This window comes from Myotis daubentonii, chromosome 6 (genome assembly GCF_963259705.1).
Source record: "Myotis daubentonii chromosome 6, mMyoDau2.1, whole genome shotgun sequence".
Taxonomy (NCBI): Eukaryota; Metazoa; Chordata; class Mammalia; order Chiroptera; family Vespertilionidae; genus Myotis; species Myotis daubentonii.
The window spans coordinates 9,076,253-9,090,909 of record NC_081845.1 but is presented as its reverse complement, the minus strand read 5'-3'; the positions used below and the strand labels follow the sequence as shown (position 1 = coordinate 9,090,909).

Here is a 14,657-nt window from a genome sequence, read left to right as displayed (position 1 = left end):
TTTCTTTATTGCCATTTGTTTACTTCCTTTTTGTTGTTCTTGTTTCATTTATTTATTTATATACTAGGGGCCCGGTGCACGAAATTCGTGCACTGGGTGTGTGTGTGGGGAGGGGAGTGTCCCTCAGCCCAGCCTGCCCCCTCTCACATACTGGGAGCCCTCAGGCGTTGACCCCCATCACCCTCCAATCGCAGGATCAGCCCCTTGCCCAGGCCTGATGCCTCGGCCAGAGGCGTAGACCCCCATCACCCTCCGATCACCTGATCGGCCCCTTGCCCAGGCCTGACGCCTCCGCCAGAGGTGTCAGGCTTGGACAGGGGACCCCCATCTTCCCCTGATCACTGGCTCTGGCCCCCGCCCAGGCCTGAGGCCTCTGGCCCAGGAATCATGCCTGGGCAGGGGACCCCCGTCTCCCTCTGATCGCTTGCTCCACCCCCCGCCCAAGCCTGACGCCTCTGACCCAGGCTTCAGGCCTGGGCAAGGGGACCATCATATCCCCCCAATCCCCGGCACCACCCCCCACCCAGGCCTGATGCCTCGGCCAGAGGAGTTGACCCTCATCACCCTCCGATCACCAATCACCGGATTGGCCCCTTCACCAGGCCTGAGGCCTCTGGCCTAGGTGTCCGGCCCGGGCAGTGGGGACCCACAGCTGCAGCAGCCCCGCGATTGTGGGCTTCGCTTTAGGCCCAGGCAAGGGACCCCTAGCTCCCGGGACTGCCAGCTTCGACCGTGCCCAGCTACCATCACTGGCTCCACCCCTACTTCCTGCTATCACTGGCCAGGGCGGGAAAGGCGCCTGATTCTCCGATCATGGCTGGGGGGCAGGGCAAAGGCGGCCCCAGGGCCGCCTTTGCCCTGCCCCCCAGCTCTTAGCTCCCCCCTGGGTTTCCGATCACTGTCAGTGGCAGGGGGCTTCTTCCTGCTTTCCCTTTCGCCTCCCTGCATTGTGCCTACATATGCAAATTAACCGCCATCTTGTTGGCAGTTAACTGCCAATCATAGTTGGCAGTTAACTGCCAATCATAGTTGGCAGTTAACTGCCAATCTTAGTTGGCAGTTAATTTGCATATAGCCCTGATTAGCCAATGAAAAGGGTATCGTCGTACGCCAATTACCATTTTTCTCTTTTATTAGATAGGATGTGTGCATTTATTTATTTACTTAGTTATTTATTTTTTAGTTAATCCTCACCCAAGGATATTATTCCATTGATCTTTTAGAGAGAATGGAAGAGAGAGGGAAAGACAGAGAGAAACACATTGATTGGTTGCCTCCTGCATGTGCCCAGACCAGGGCCCGGTCAGGGAGGAGCCTGCAACTGAGATATGTGCCCTTGACCGGAATTGAACCTGGGACCCTTTGGTCCACAAACCGACGCTCTGTCTACTGAGCCAGATAGGCTAGGCCTGTTGTTCTTGGTTTGACATAGGATAAGCAATACACCTTAAACTTTGGATGGACGTTAAAGTCATCCTCTGAAATCTAGACCTTTGGTAGACTGTAAAGATTAATGGAAACCCTAACAGGGTGGCGTGGGGACTTACCGTTAGTTTCTGATCCTGCCATGGTAGAGGAGAAGCTATTCAGTTATTGGAAAGGATGTTCTAGAACTCCCACAGAGGCAAAGAGAAGGCAACTTCTGTCCTGTGGGAACTGATGGTTATGGGATGTATCCATGGTTGCTGGTTTGTCAGTGCTTCGGGGACAGGGGCAGGCTGAGACGGGCAGAGTGGGAGAACGTGTGGGCTTTCTACACCAACACACCACAGTGCAGAGGGCCTCAGGAGACATCAGCCAGCGCTAGGGACTGATGGCACTTGATACGACAGATGAGGATGGGATGCGAGTGTGGAGTGGATCAAACGGGAGGGCTAAGATAATAGTCAAAAGCGCATCCATCCATCCATTCATTCTACAAATGGTTATTTGCATCGTGAGGTCCTGAGAGTGGCTGTGAGGTATGATGTCGTGAACATCACAGTCTTCTGAGGGAGTGAGACATTAAATGCTTAATTACCCGTAGACTTTGTTCCTCACCTTTGTGTTTGGTGTTGTGGAGGAGAAGCACCCGTTGCTCTGAGAGGGTATTTGAAAGTTAGCTGGGTGGTCAGTGGGAGCCCTGATTGATCAGGTTCTAAAGGAAACTGGGCTGAGGAAAATGATTTTAGAAGACTTATTAAAAAGGGTTTTTGCTTTTCAATTACAGTTGACATTCAGAATTGCATTAGTTAACAGGTATATGGCATAGTGGTTAGACATTCCTATAACTTACAAAGTGATTCCCCTGATAAGCGGATTGGGAAGACTTTTAAACGGTAACTAGAAGGGGGAGAGGGTTGCCACTGAGGTGTACGCACTGGCTTAGCTGATTTTCTTGTTGGCCTTTGACCCTTCTCTGATCTTCCCCAGATGCCTCCCGTCGTGTTCTTCTTCATGAGGATGGGATGCAGGTCATGGGGGCAGAGAGGGTGAGCTCTGATGATGACGGAGCTATGGGTTCTGTCCTTCAAAAGGAAGGGTCCTAAGCAGGAGTCTGCCCACTGGAGTCTGTCCTGTCGAGCGAGCTGAGAGCGTTCTTATTGTTTTCCTGTAATGAAAGTTGCTAAGCACTGCAGTTTAAAGTTTGAAATCTGCCTGTAATCCTATTTATTCTGGACACAAAGGAGAAAACTTAATTCTTGTTGTCTTCTTGCAAGTATTCTTAGAAGAGGTTGCAAATTATTTGACTTCTTTGTAAAGTGAAACCTCCAGATTACACGTTACTAACGTTTCCCACTGTCTTCTCATTTTTTCTAAAACGGGCCTCTGGGGAGGCGTAGCTTCAGCAGTGTGTGGGCTGGATGTCAGGCCTTCCTTCTAATGGAAGACATGCTACCAGATATGATGACTCAGTGTCATTTCTATTGAGTTTTCTTTTCTTTTTAAAAAAATATATTTTATTGATTTGAGAGAAAAAGGGAGAAGGAGAGAGAGAAAGAAACATCAATGATGAGAGAGAATCATTGATCGGCTGCCTCCAGCATGTCCCACACTGGGGGTTGAGTCCGCAACCCGGGCATGTGCCCTGACCGAGAATCGAACCGTGACCTCCTGATCTGGTCAACCACTGAGCCACACCAGCCGGGCTCTGTTGAGTTTTCTGTGGGCAGAGCTAAGGGCCACGTTGGCAGAGAAAGCAGGGATTTAATGCAACACAGAAGTTATTTAGGTCCTTTCCTCTCTCTCTGGCTTGTCTTTGGATAATTGGAGATCCTTTTTCACAGTTAATAAAGACATTAAAAAATCATTGAATTGTTTTAATTTTTGAAGATTCTTACTATTTTGGCTATCATATTATTTATATTCCTTTTATTTTAATGGTGAACTTTCTGTACCAAATGTAGTCAAAATGTTGTAGTTGCACAAAAAACACATTCCAAGTATTGCTGAAACTCGGATTCTTTCTGCTTCTGCCTCCCTTGTGATGCTGAGGTTCAAGTTCAGGGTTTCCTGCCGCCTCTGCAGCCAGGAAGGAATTAGAAAACATGGAACTCAGTTTCTTAAGGTGGCACACTAGGATATGGAAATTGAGAATCTAGTAATTGGACTCTTCAAACATGCTTTCACTTGTCTTTTGCTTAATTAATTAAAAATTAATTTTAATATTAAGAATAGTCACTTCAGAGGCAATGAAGTTTGGCAGACCATTAAACATACTTTTTGGCCCTCGCCGATTTGGCTCAGAGATAGAACATTGGCCTGAGGACTGAAGGGTCCCAGGTTCAGTTCTGGTCAAGGGCACATCCCCAGGTTGTGGGCTCAGTCCCCAGTAGGGTGTGTGCAGAAGGCAGTCGATCAATGATTCGCTCTCACCATTGATGTTTCTATCTCTCTCCCTCTCCCTTCCTCTCTCTGAAGTTAATAAAAGTATTAAACCCCCCCCAAAACAAAACAAACATACTTTTTGTGTTCATACTTATGCCTATAGAAAATATATTATTTTGTTTAACATGTATTTTAAGAACATAGATGGTATCATGCTGTTAGTTTTGTTCTCTAATTTACTTTATTTAAAAAATAGTATATTTATGAGATCTATCCATGTTGCTCCAAAGAGTTCAGTTCCTTTACCTACTTTCTAGATTCCCCTCTTATGGATGGGACTGTGTGGATATTCAATAGTTGAACAACCAATGAACACTAAAAACCATGAACATCATGCAGAATTAGGAGTAGAATTGGGGGTCATAGGGTATATGCCCAAGTGCCCCTGGCAGTGGGGGTACATAGTACATACCCATTCTTTAAACACACTTAAGCTTACTTTAAACTGATATAGCATAGAAAAGCAATTGTTGCTTTCAGACCCACTACTAGTTGTTTGATATTTGGTAATGTAATTTTTTAAAAATATATATTTTATTGATTTTTTATAGAGAAGAAGGGAAAAGGAGAGGGATAGAGTGTTTGAAACATTGGTAAGAGGAACATTGATCAGCTGCCTCCTGCACACCCCCTACTGGGGATGTGCCTGCAACCAAGGTCCATACCCTTGACCGGAATCGAACGTGGGACCCTTCAGTTTGCAGGCCCACGCTCTATCCACTGAGCCAAACCGGTTAGGGCTGGTAATATAATTTTATTTAGGCCTAACTGGTCTCATTTTTTTGGTGAGGGGATAAAAATCATCTCTACTCATAGGATTGTTAACCCCTCCCCACCCAATGAAAAGAACCCTTAATTTCTTTTAGTAGAGCAATTATATTAAGAATCTTTTGGAATGCTGTATTTTTTTTTCTCAGTAGAGATATTGAATCAGAAGGGATTTTAGGTGAATAAGAGTGATACCCAAGACAAAAGGACTGGGAAAATAATGTAAAAATAATAGGCCAGCTTTCCAACAAAACTTGATTTTATGCTGAAATGTCTTCTTCCAAACCTTTCCCCACAACTGCTAAGACGTAGATGCTTAGATTACTTTTCTGGATCCCACACCCATCACACTATTCCCTGCAGGCATTAGGGAGCCGCTGAAACAAATGCAGAAATAAGGGAAAAGGCAGGAGGGGCCAGGAAAGTCCTTCAAAGCAGGAGAACTGATGGGTAGTCAAAATGGGACGGAACAGGCTGAGGTCGGAGCAGTACATTGTTCAGGAGTTTTTTTTTTTTTTTAAATATATTTTATTGATTTTTTACAGAGAGGAAGGGAGAGAGATAGAGAGTTAGAAACATCGATGAGAGAGAAACATCGATCAGCTGCCTCCTGCACATCTCCCACTGGGGATGTGCCCGCAACCCAGGTACATGCCCTTGACCGGAATCGAACCTGGGACCTTTCAGTCCGCAGGCCGACGCTCTATCCACTGAGCCAAACCGGTTTCGGCTGGTCAGGAGTTGATTTATGCGCTGTAAGTTACGGCAGAAACTTTGCTCGGTGGGAAGAAGTTGGAGGCCAGCGGGGAGGTTCTTAGAAGGAATTGCTTACTGGGCAGCACAGGAAGCCTGAAGAAGGAGGAAGGGAAGGAGAGGGAGAGGGAGAGAGAGGAGGGGAGGATGGGGAAGGGGGAAGACTAGGCAGAGAAGGAAAAGGGGAAGGAGGAGGGTGAAGGGAGGGAGGGAGGGAGAGAGAGAGAGAGAGAGAGAGAGAGAGAGAGAGAGAGAGAGATTGATTCGATTCGATAATGGGGAGAGCCTTGGTCATACAATTGTGCACTGCAGTATGGAAAAAGGCTGGAACAAAGGCAAAGTGCTCATAGGATAGAAAGATAGGAGTGGACTTAGGAGATTTTGTGTGCCAGAGGTAGGCAGTCATTTTCTTCTTATTTTTTTTTTGTCCCTGGGATAATAAGACAACCAAATACCGTAGTAGCAAGACTGGCCCCAAGACATTGTCCCTAGGTCAGATAATTGGGCACATTGTGTACTAAATTATGAATACGCTTATCTCTTCTTTTTGCCATTGAGCTTTGAAGCCATCCTTTATTCTGAAAAGACTATGAGCCACCCAGTGAGACAATTTCCATCATTATCATAATAATATCAGCAGCAGAATCAAATCATGTGTAGCTGGCTTTCTAAAATTAACATAAAATTGCTTTATGGGTTAGCTGAAAGATACCTAATAACTTAGATTATGCTCATGTGAGGACAAATGGATGAGTTTTTAATCGTGCCACTTTGAAAAGGGTAAAATTAGTTTTTTTTTAAAAGTGAAGATTGTTTATTATTGAAAAAGTTGAAGAATTTTCAAAAAATATTACAAATTTCAGGAGGCTTGATTAAGAGAACCGGATGTGTCTGTGCTCACATGCGTTCAAGTCCTCTGTGCTACCTGGGCTGTTTCTTTGTTCTCATGTTCTTCATAAAGACATTGCATAGCAGAATTTGTCATTTTTTGTACATTTTAACCTTGTACTTGCTACTCTTTTTTAATTTAAGGGGATAATGTTTATTCTTCTGAATATGAAAGTAATACATGGTCATTGTAAAGGATTTGGAAAATATAGAAACACATAATAAAGAAGAAAATAAAATCTAGTCCTATAACTAAAAGATAATACAGTTAACATTCTCTTTTCAGTATTTTTTATTTTATTTTTGAAAATATATTTTATTGGTTTTTTTACCGAGAGGAAGGGAGGAGAGGAATAGAGAGTTAGAAACATCGATGAGAGAGAAACATCGATTCAGCTGCTTCCTGCACATTCCCTACTGGGGATGTGCCCGCCACCAAGATACATGCCATTGGCCGGAATCGAACCTGGCACCCTTCAGTCCGCAGGCCGACGCTCTATCCACTGAGCCAAACCGGTCAGGGCGGTATTTTTTATTTTAAATGATACTTAATTTTACAGTTAATGCTAAATATATACTTTAAAAATATTTTTATTGATTTCAGAGAGGAAGGGAGAGGGAGAGAAAGATAGAAACAACAATGATAGAGAATTATTGATTGGCTGTCTCCTGCACGCCCCACACTGGGGATTGATGGAGCCTGCAACCTGGGCATATTCACACTGTGACCTCTGGCTTCAGATTTTTGTTGTTGAGCCTAATGGTTCCTAAGTTTTTGCTATTGCAGATTTTGGGGAAAATTTTGCTAAAGAATGCCTTTCTGAATATTTTTGTATTTAATCATTGGGTATGTTTTCATTTCCTTAGATAAGATTATAAGTAGGACAAATAGTGTTAACTTTTAAAGTCTATTAATCCATACTACCAAATTCCTTTCTAGAAATTTTGTACCATGTTCCTTTCTATGAGCACTGTGTTAACATGTCTTTCTCATAGAACTCTCTCTTAATACACTTGATTAGTAAGTATACTTCAAATGTTGCTAAGTTTAAAGATCAGAAATACTATTGCACTGATATTATAATTTGTATTTAATTGATGACCAGTGAGGTAGGATACTTTTCACTGTATTAGCTGTTTATAGTACTGCCCATAATTGTTAGTTTTTCTGTATAAATTTTCTTTTTGGGCATGGTTTGTTATTGGTTTGAGTAGATTCTTTGTATATTAAGGTTTTGACTATATTACTTTTGCCAATGTTTTTCCAGTTTGATCTTTCACTTTAATTTCTGTTTATACATTTCTAATACATAGGTTTTAAATTTTTGTTGTCTTCTGTGATTTTTTTGACATTCTTCTATTGTTTCTCTGCTTAGAAAATCCTTTTGAGACAAGATAACTATGAATTTATAGTACTTTATATTATTGCATTTTAAAAGAAACTTCTATTATTAGTTAACCAATTAACTAATTAATTTTGTTAATCCTCACCGGAGGATTTTTCATTGTTTTTTTTAGAGAGAATGGAAGGGAATGGGAGAGACACACAGAGAGAAACATTGGTATGAGAGAGACACATTGATTGGTTGTCTCCTGCATGGGCGCTGGATGGAGCCTGCAACTGTAGTACGCACCCTGGATCAGAATTGAACCTGGGATCCTTCAGTCCGCAGGCTGATGCTCTAACCACGGAGAAAACCGTCCAGGGCTGCATTTTTATATTCACTATTTTAAGTCTAAAATTTATTTTGGGTTATAGTGGGTAACGCAGCTCTAATCTTTCTTTTTTCTTTAGTAATTAGCTTCACTATTCATTGACCAATATCTTCTTTCCCTACTTTCTGATGCATCTGTTTTCATCCACTAAATTCTGCCCCGGAATAGAGACCAAGGACTCTTCCTGAGGGTCTATTGATCATCTTGTTAATTTCCTGCTGAGCATCACATTGTTTTAATTAGATAGTTTTCAAAATGAGAATATTTTTAAAAAGGGCATTTTAAATGCCACCAAAGGGCCATTTAGTTAAAAATAAAAATCTATCTCATTGCTTCTAGTTTAAAAATGGCAACAGAGAGCACTTCTCCCTTCTGTTCTTGGAAACTAGCTACAAGCAACAAAGAAAATGAGAAACAAATTCCATTTAAAAAATATATATATATATAATTGATTTATTTTTAAAGAGAGGGATAGAGAGCTAGAAACATCCATGAGAGAGAAAGAACCATTGATCAGCTGCCTCCTGCTCACCCACAACTGGGGATGTTGCCCGCAACCAAGGTACATGCCCTTGACTGGAATCAAACCTGGGACCTTTCAGTCCGCAGGCCAGCGCTCTATCCACTGAGCCAAAGCGGTTAGGGCCAAACTTCATTTTTCGATGTAACCAAGAGATGGCTGAAATCCTAAGTCACAAAATAAGTGTAAGTTCTTCCCAAAGCAGCGGAGGCTGCGTGCATGCCGGGGCTCCCCAGCTGCAGAGAGTGGAAGAAGCTAGGAAAGCTCCTTTTCCCAGTGACAGTGGCAAACCCAGGGAAGCCCAACAGAAATCGCATGTTTGTAAGAGAAGATGGAGGGTGTGGACTGGCGGTGGGAGCTTCCCTGCACCTCCCGGTTCCAAAAAAGCAGGGGCAGGAGAGTGTAATAAAAATCACTCCACAGGCCAGATTTGTAGGAAGCTGGGGGCAGTGGGCTCATGGAAGGCCTGCATTGCGATAAGCCCTCCAGTCGCTTCTCTCCATGGGCTGGAATGACATATGGGTCAAATACAGTTACAAAGCCCGGTGTCTTAGGGGAACTTCTGCTTGGTTAGAACACAAATGACCCTACTTTCTCACCCCTGTTTGCACACACACCTCTTCCACAGCTGGTGCAGCAAAACGCACCTCCTACCCAGCAATCTAAAGGAAACAGCACAGGAATTCCTAGTATTTGAGGCTACGACAGCAGCAGTAGCAAAAACAGCACCGACAAGAAAGGGGTGGAGGCTAAGGAACAGGACAAATACGACAGGTGAAGAATATCTGCCAGAAACCGTTGCTATGATGCAAGAAGAAATTGTGACCGGACATTTCATTGCAAATAAAATAATTGAAAGAAGCCAATGCTTATCTGAAGCGTGTTCAGAAGGCAGAGACCTAGGACCTCAAGGAAGACATGGCAAGGCAGGAAAAGGAGATGAAATGCGATCTGGCAGAGCTCAGAAAGAGACAAAAACAGCGAAACTATCACAGAAATAATAGCAAAATTGTAAGGTACACAGGCAGATAGGCAGGCATAGAGAAGAAATGAGGAGGAGAAAAATGACAGGACAATAAAGAATGAAAAAGGAATAGGCAGAAAACGAACGAAATGGAATACATGCAAAAGAGATTAAGCATCTATTTATTTAGAGCCCCCTGAAGAGAAAACTACTAGCATAAGAGGAAGGAAGGTGAGAGGTAGCATAAGTATTTTTATTTCTTTCATCTAATAATTTACAGCTACAGTTGCAAGGGAAGTACCGAAAATGATAGTATGAAGATAAATTAGAAGTTGGAAGCGGGGCATAAAAGGGATAAGGAAGAGGAGATATGCCATTGCAGTGAATTAGTGGATATTATCTAAAGAAATAGAGGGATGAAATGTATCCAAAAGGTATTATTTAAAGTTATAGTTATAAAGTTGAAACTAGAAGAAAAATACAGACCTTCCTAATTATCAGATGAAACACAAGACATAGCAGAGCAAACAGACACCGTAGTGAAAGATTTTGAAAGAGCAGTAAAGAAGCATAACATGAAATAATGCAGCAGAACTAAGACCAAGATTATCTGTCATATTAGCAAATGTAATTGTAGTAAAGTCATCCAGTAAGGGAAAAAGAAATTTAGAATGGACTGCAAAGCCAAACCCAACTTTATTTATATACTAGAAACCCAGTGCATGAAATTCGTGCACAGGTAGGGTCCCTAGCGGCTACTGGCTGCCGGCCGGGGCCTTCCTTCGTTCCCCGCTGCCTCCTCATGGTCAGCGCACGTCATAGTGAGCGATTGAACTCCTGGTCGGTCGAACTCTTGAGGGGACACTTTGCATATTATGCTTTTATATATATAGATGAGACTCCTGAAACAAAGTGATATGGAAAGGTTGAAAATAAAAATATGGGGTTGGCCAGTGTGGCTCAGTAGTTGAGCATCATCCCATGCACCAAGAGATCACCAGTTCAAATCCCAGTCAGGGCACATGCCCAGGTTGCTGACTCGATCCCCAGTAGTGGGTGTGCAGGAGGCAGCCAATTGATGTTTCTCTCTCATTGATGTTTGTCTCTCTCTCCCTCTCCCTCCCTCTGTATTTGAAAAATCAATTTAACAAACATACTTAAAGAAAGTAAGAAGATGGAACAAAGATATACGTAGTCAGATGCAACCACAAGGAAACCAGGGATCATGATCTCAATATCCGAGAAGGTTGAACTCTGAGCAGAAAGGATGAAGCGAGACAAATAAAGGCATGCTCTGATGCTGCATGGTACAGTTCACAAGGAAGATGTGGAAGTTCGGAACTGCACCAAGTGAAACAGCACCAGCATGTCTGAGGCAAGAATACAACTGCTATAAGGTGATAGAGAATTATGTAGTAACTAGAGTCCTGGTGCATGAAATTCATGCACTGAGGGGTTCCCTCAGCCCGGCCTTCATCCTCTGGCAGTCCAGGAGCCTCGGGAGATATCTGACTGATGGCTTAGGCCCATTCCCTGCAGGGAGCAGGCCTAAGCTGGCAGTCGGACATCCTTAAGCACAAAGGTAGGAGAGGTTCCTGCCACCATTACTGCACTCTCCAGCCATGATCCCGGCTTCTGGCTGAGCGGCGCTTCCCTGTGGGAGCTCACTGACCACCATGGGGCAGCTCCTGCATTGAGTGTCTGCCCCTTGGTGGTCAGTGCGCATCATAGCAACCAGTCATTCCACTGCTCGGTCAATTTGCATATTAGCCTTTTATTATATAGGATAGGAGACTTGACCTCAGCCCGGAAGACAGAGACTACACCTTCCATTTCAGTGCCCCTGGGGCACTCATAAAATTGAGCATTCATAGAAGCCTCAATAAATTTCCTGAAGTAGGAATAACATAGGAAGGATGATGGTGCAAATACACAATGGCTGGTACCTAAGGGCACTTTCCAGTCTGGGTGGACCCAGTTCTGCACGGACGGTGGGCAGCCACACTGGTGTACAGCAGTGACTGTCATTCCTGAATGCTGATGGTGTGCTCTGAGCACAGTGCTATGTCACAGAAATCCATAACAGACCCAGAAAACAAAGGGTCACCAGCGCCACAAAGCTCTTAACTCAGGTCCGAGAAGTCCAAGCCAAATTGAAGACTGTCTGGAAGACAGCCACGAAGAAGACTCCGTGAGCATGTATGGGGTAGAAAGGAAGGGCTAAGAGGAAAAGCTCAGCCGTGAATAAATACATTCCTGTGTTCTTTCAGCTTTAATTTTAAAGAAAGAGATTTAGGATAAGGAATTGGCTCCTGCCATAATGGAGGCTGCGAAGTCCTAAGATCTGCCTTTGGTGAGCTGGAGACTCGGGGGAGCCGATGGGTAAGTTCCACCCTGAGTCTGAGTCTAGCGTCTGGAAGAGACTGATGTTCCAGCTTCAGACAGAGAGCAAATTCTCTTTCTCAGCCTTTGTGTTCTAGGCAGCCTTCCGTGGGTTGGATGAGGCCCACCCCCCGTGGGAAGGGCAATCTGTTTTACTCAGTCAGCCATTGCAAATGTCAGTCTCATCCAGAAACACCCTCACAGACACACCCAGAATCATGTTTAACCAAGTATCTGGGTACCCTGTGACTCAGTCAAGTATACACATAAAATTAATCATCATAGCTAAGGGACATATAAATCGTGAACAAATGGAAAAAAATGATTTTATTTAGAATACTCAACATTCAAAAGATGTCAATTTTCCTTAAATTTATTTATAAAATTAACACAGTCCCAATAAAAAACCCAACAGGGTATTTGGGAATTTGACAAGCTGACTCTGAATTTCACATGGTAAAATGCACAAGTAGGAGTAGCCAGAATATTCTGAAAAAGAAGCCCTATCGCGTCCTACGATAGATGAATGAGCTCCCAGCAGCCTTAGCAGCCCTGGCCCCACTGTCCTTCATCTGTTTTTGTCCTTCAACCTCGCTGCCTCTCTCAGACCCTTGAGAGAGACACAGGGCATACGTCTGCCACAGGACCGCTGCTTGTACTTTTTGCTGTTGGAATGATGTGTGTTGCTCCTGCTTCAGTACACTTTGCCTTTTTAATTCCTACCTAATCCTCGCTTTTTTAGGGAGATCTTTCCTTTCCACTTCCTGAGTCTTAAGCCACTGTCCTCTGTTATCGGCTTCATTCTTTCCTTCCTTGCATTCATTTCAGTTTGTAATTATTCAGTCAGTCATGTGGTTGTGTGAGGACTGATGTTTTTCTTATGAGACAGGAAGCGCGGTGCCTGACCCAGAGTAGGCCTTCAGTAAATATTTATTGATAGGTACTCTCCAGTCTGCTGGTCATTGACGTGGCCATGGTCTTCTAAACCCATTCATCTAGTCTTCTTAATTTAGGTCCTGACCCAGTATCAGCAGCAGTGACATCTCCATGTGTAGTTTCTTTCACCAATGGACATTTGAAGATGTTAATGCTTCTGGTAGTGTCTGCATTAGATTGCAACCTCCTACAACGAAGGGCCATGTCTGAACTGTCTTCTGAGGCTCTCAATATTATGTTCAATGGACCCAATGTATTTTCATAAGAAGGAAATGTAAAATTTTGGTATACGACTCCATTGCCTGAAAAATGATACTAGTCATTGGAAGAAATAATCATAGCTATTGAAGAACTTATTTTCTTTCTGTTGTTTTTTAAAATACGTTTTTATTGATTTTTAGAGAGACAGAACGGGAGAGGGAGAGAGAGATAGGAACATTGATGAAAGAGGAACATCATTGATCGGGTGCCTCTTGCACACCCCCTACTGGGGATCAAGCCCGAAGTTGTGGGCATGTGCCCCCGACTGAATTGAACTGGCGACCTCTTGGTTCCTGGGTCGACACTCAACCGCCGAGCCACACTGGCGAGGCTGAACTTATTTTCTTAATGAATTTTATAAATTGTGTGCCAAGCATATTGCAGTTCCAACTTCTCCTCAGTGACCCAGGTCCTTACTACCCATGGCAGATTTCAGAAAATATTGCTGTGGTGGTTAGGGCGGAGAAGTTCCTTCTGAAAGCTGAGTGAGGCTGAACAGGATGTGGTTCTCTTATTAGATGCAGTTAAAAGTTTTATGTCTTCTCCCCAGGAGTACATACCTACCGTCTTCTTGGATATGTTGTGATTGGCAAACACTGGCTGTTCCTAAGTGCACTGAAGGTTTTGTTTGGCATTTTGTGGCCTGAAACACACTGGCCATGACAACGCTTGTTGGAAAGTTAAGGGCTTTAGAATGACTTTGCATTCATGAGTATTTCCAAACAGTAGTCTTTGGCAGTTGAGTGGCTGGGCAGTCATAAACAGGTTTTACTGGTGTGTCCCCTGGGGCCACTTAGATAATTCCAGGAAATCCTCCTTTATGTGACCTCTTTCATATTCCTTCAAAACGAGTGGCTTTCTTGTGTGTCTTTCCCAAAGACCACAGGCCCTGGACACTCCATGGAGGTGGGTGTAAGTGTCTGCTCAAGCTGAAGGAAGCAGGCGTTATAGTGTGAGTGACACACAGGAACTTGAGTGACACACAGACCAAACCCATCAGATCTGCTCTGCAGATGTGTTTATTTGGGTCACACGGTGTTTCTTTTTTAAACATTAAAATTAGTTGCCAAGCTGCAAAAACTGTAGATTTTTTACTTCGAAAAGCCTGGATATATGACTTGTCTTGAAAAATTGGGGCAGTTTGGCCATGCTGGGGTCTGTATTTCTGCACTGGCCCCCATCAGCTGTGGGCAGGTCCTTTCTTGATGGGCGAGGACTCCTCAGGCGACCCAAGTCACCTTCATGATCTGGAGAGAGACTATGAGATTGAGAACAAAGAGCATAGTGAATAATTACCAAGGAAACTGCCTCCTAGTTCCATGCCATGTCCCATGGTGTCTCTTCTGGCTGTTCTTTGTTGTCTGTAGGTTCTGGTCCGAGGCCGAATAGCATTTGGGCTGGGGTGGGGGTGGGAGTGGGGGTGGGGAGGAAGCCTCTACAGGGACGCAGGCCAATTCTTAATGCCTTCCTGGGGGAGCACATCGCCTTTCCCGGCGGCCTCCTGCCTCCCGTAGCATTTTGGGAGTGAGCATGAAATGCCGGGAACAAAGCCCGCCTCTAGGCAGCATTTGGACACATGTGGACACGGAGGCCGCGTCTGTA

General features: G+C 43.9%; 1 protein-coding gene across 1 annotated transcript in view; it reads left to right on the top strand.

Annotated features, from left to right (window-relative positions):
• Positions 1-14,657, top strand: part of LOC132236652 (coiled-coil domain-containing protein 170-like) — a 62,669-nt gene that overhangs the window by 10,327 nt on the left and 37,685 nt on the right. The gene's annotated exons all lie outside the window — the stretch shown is intronic.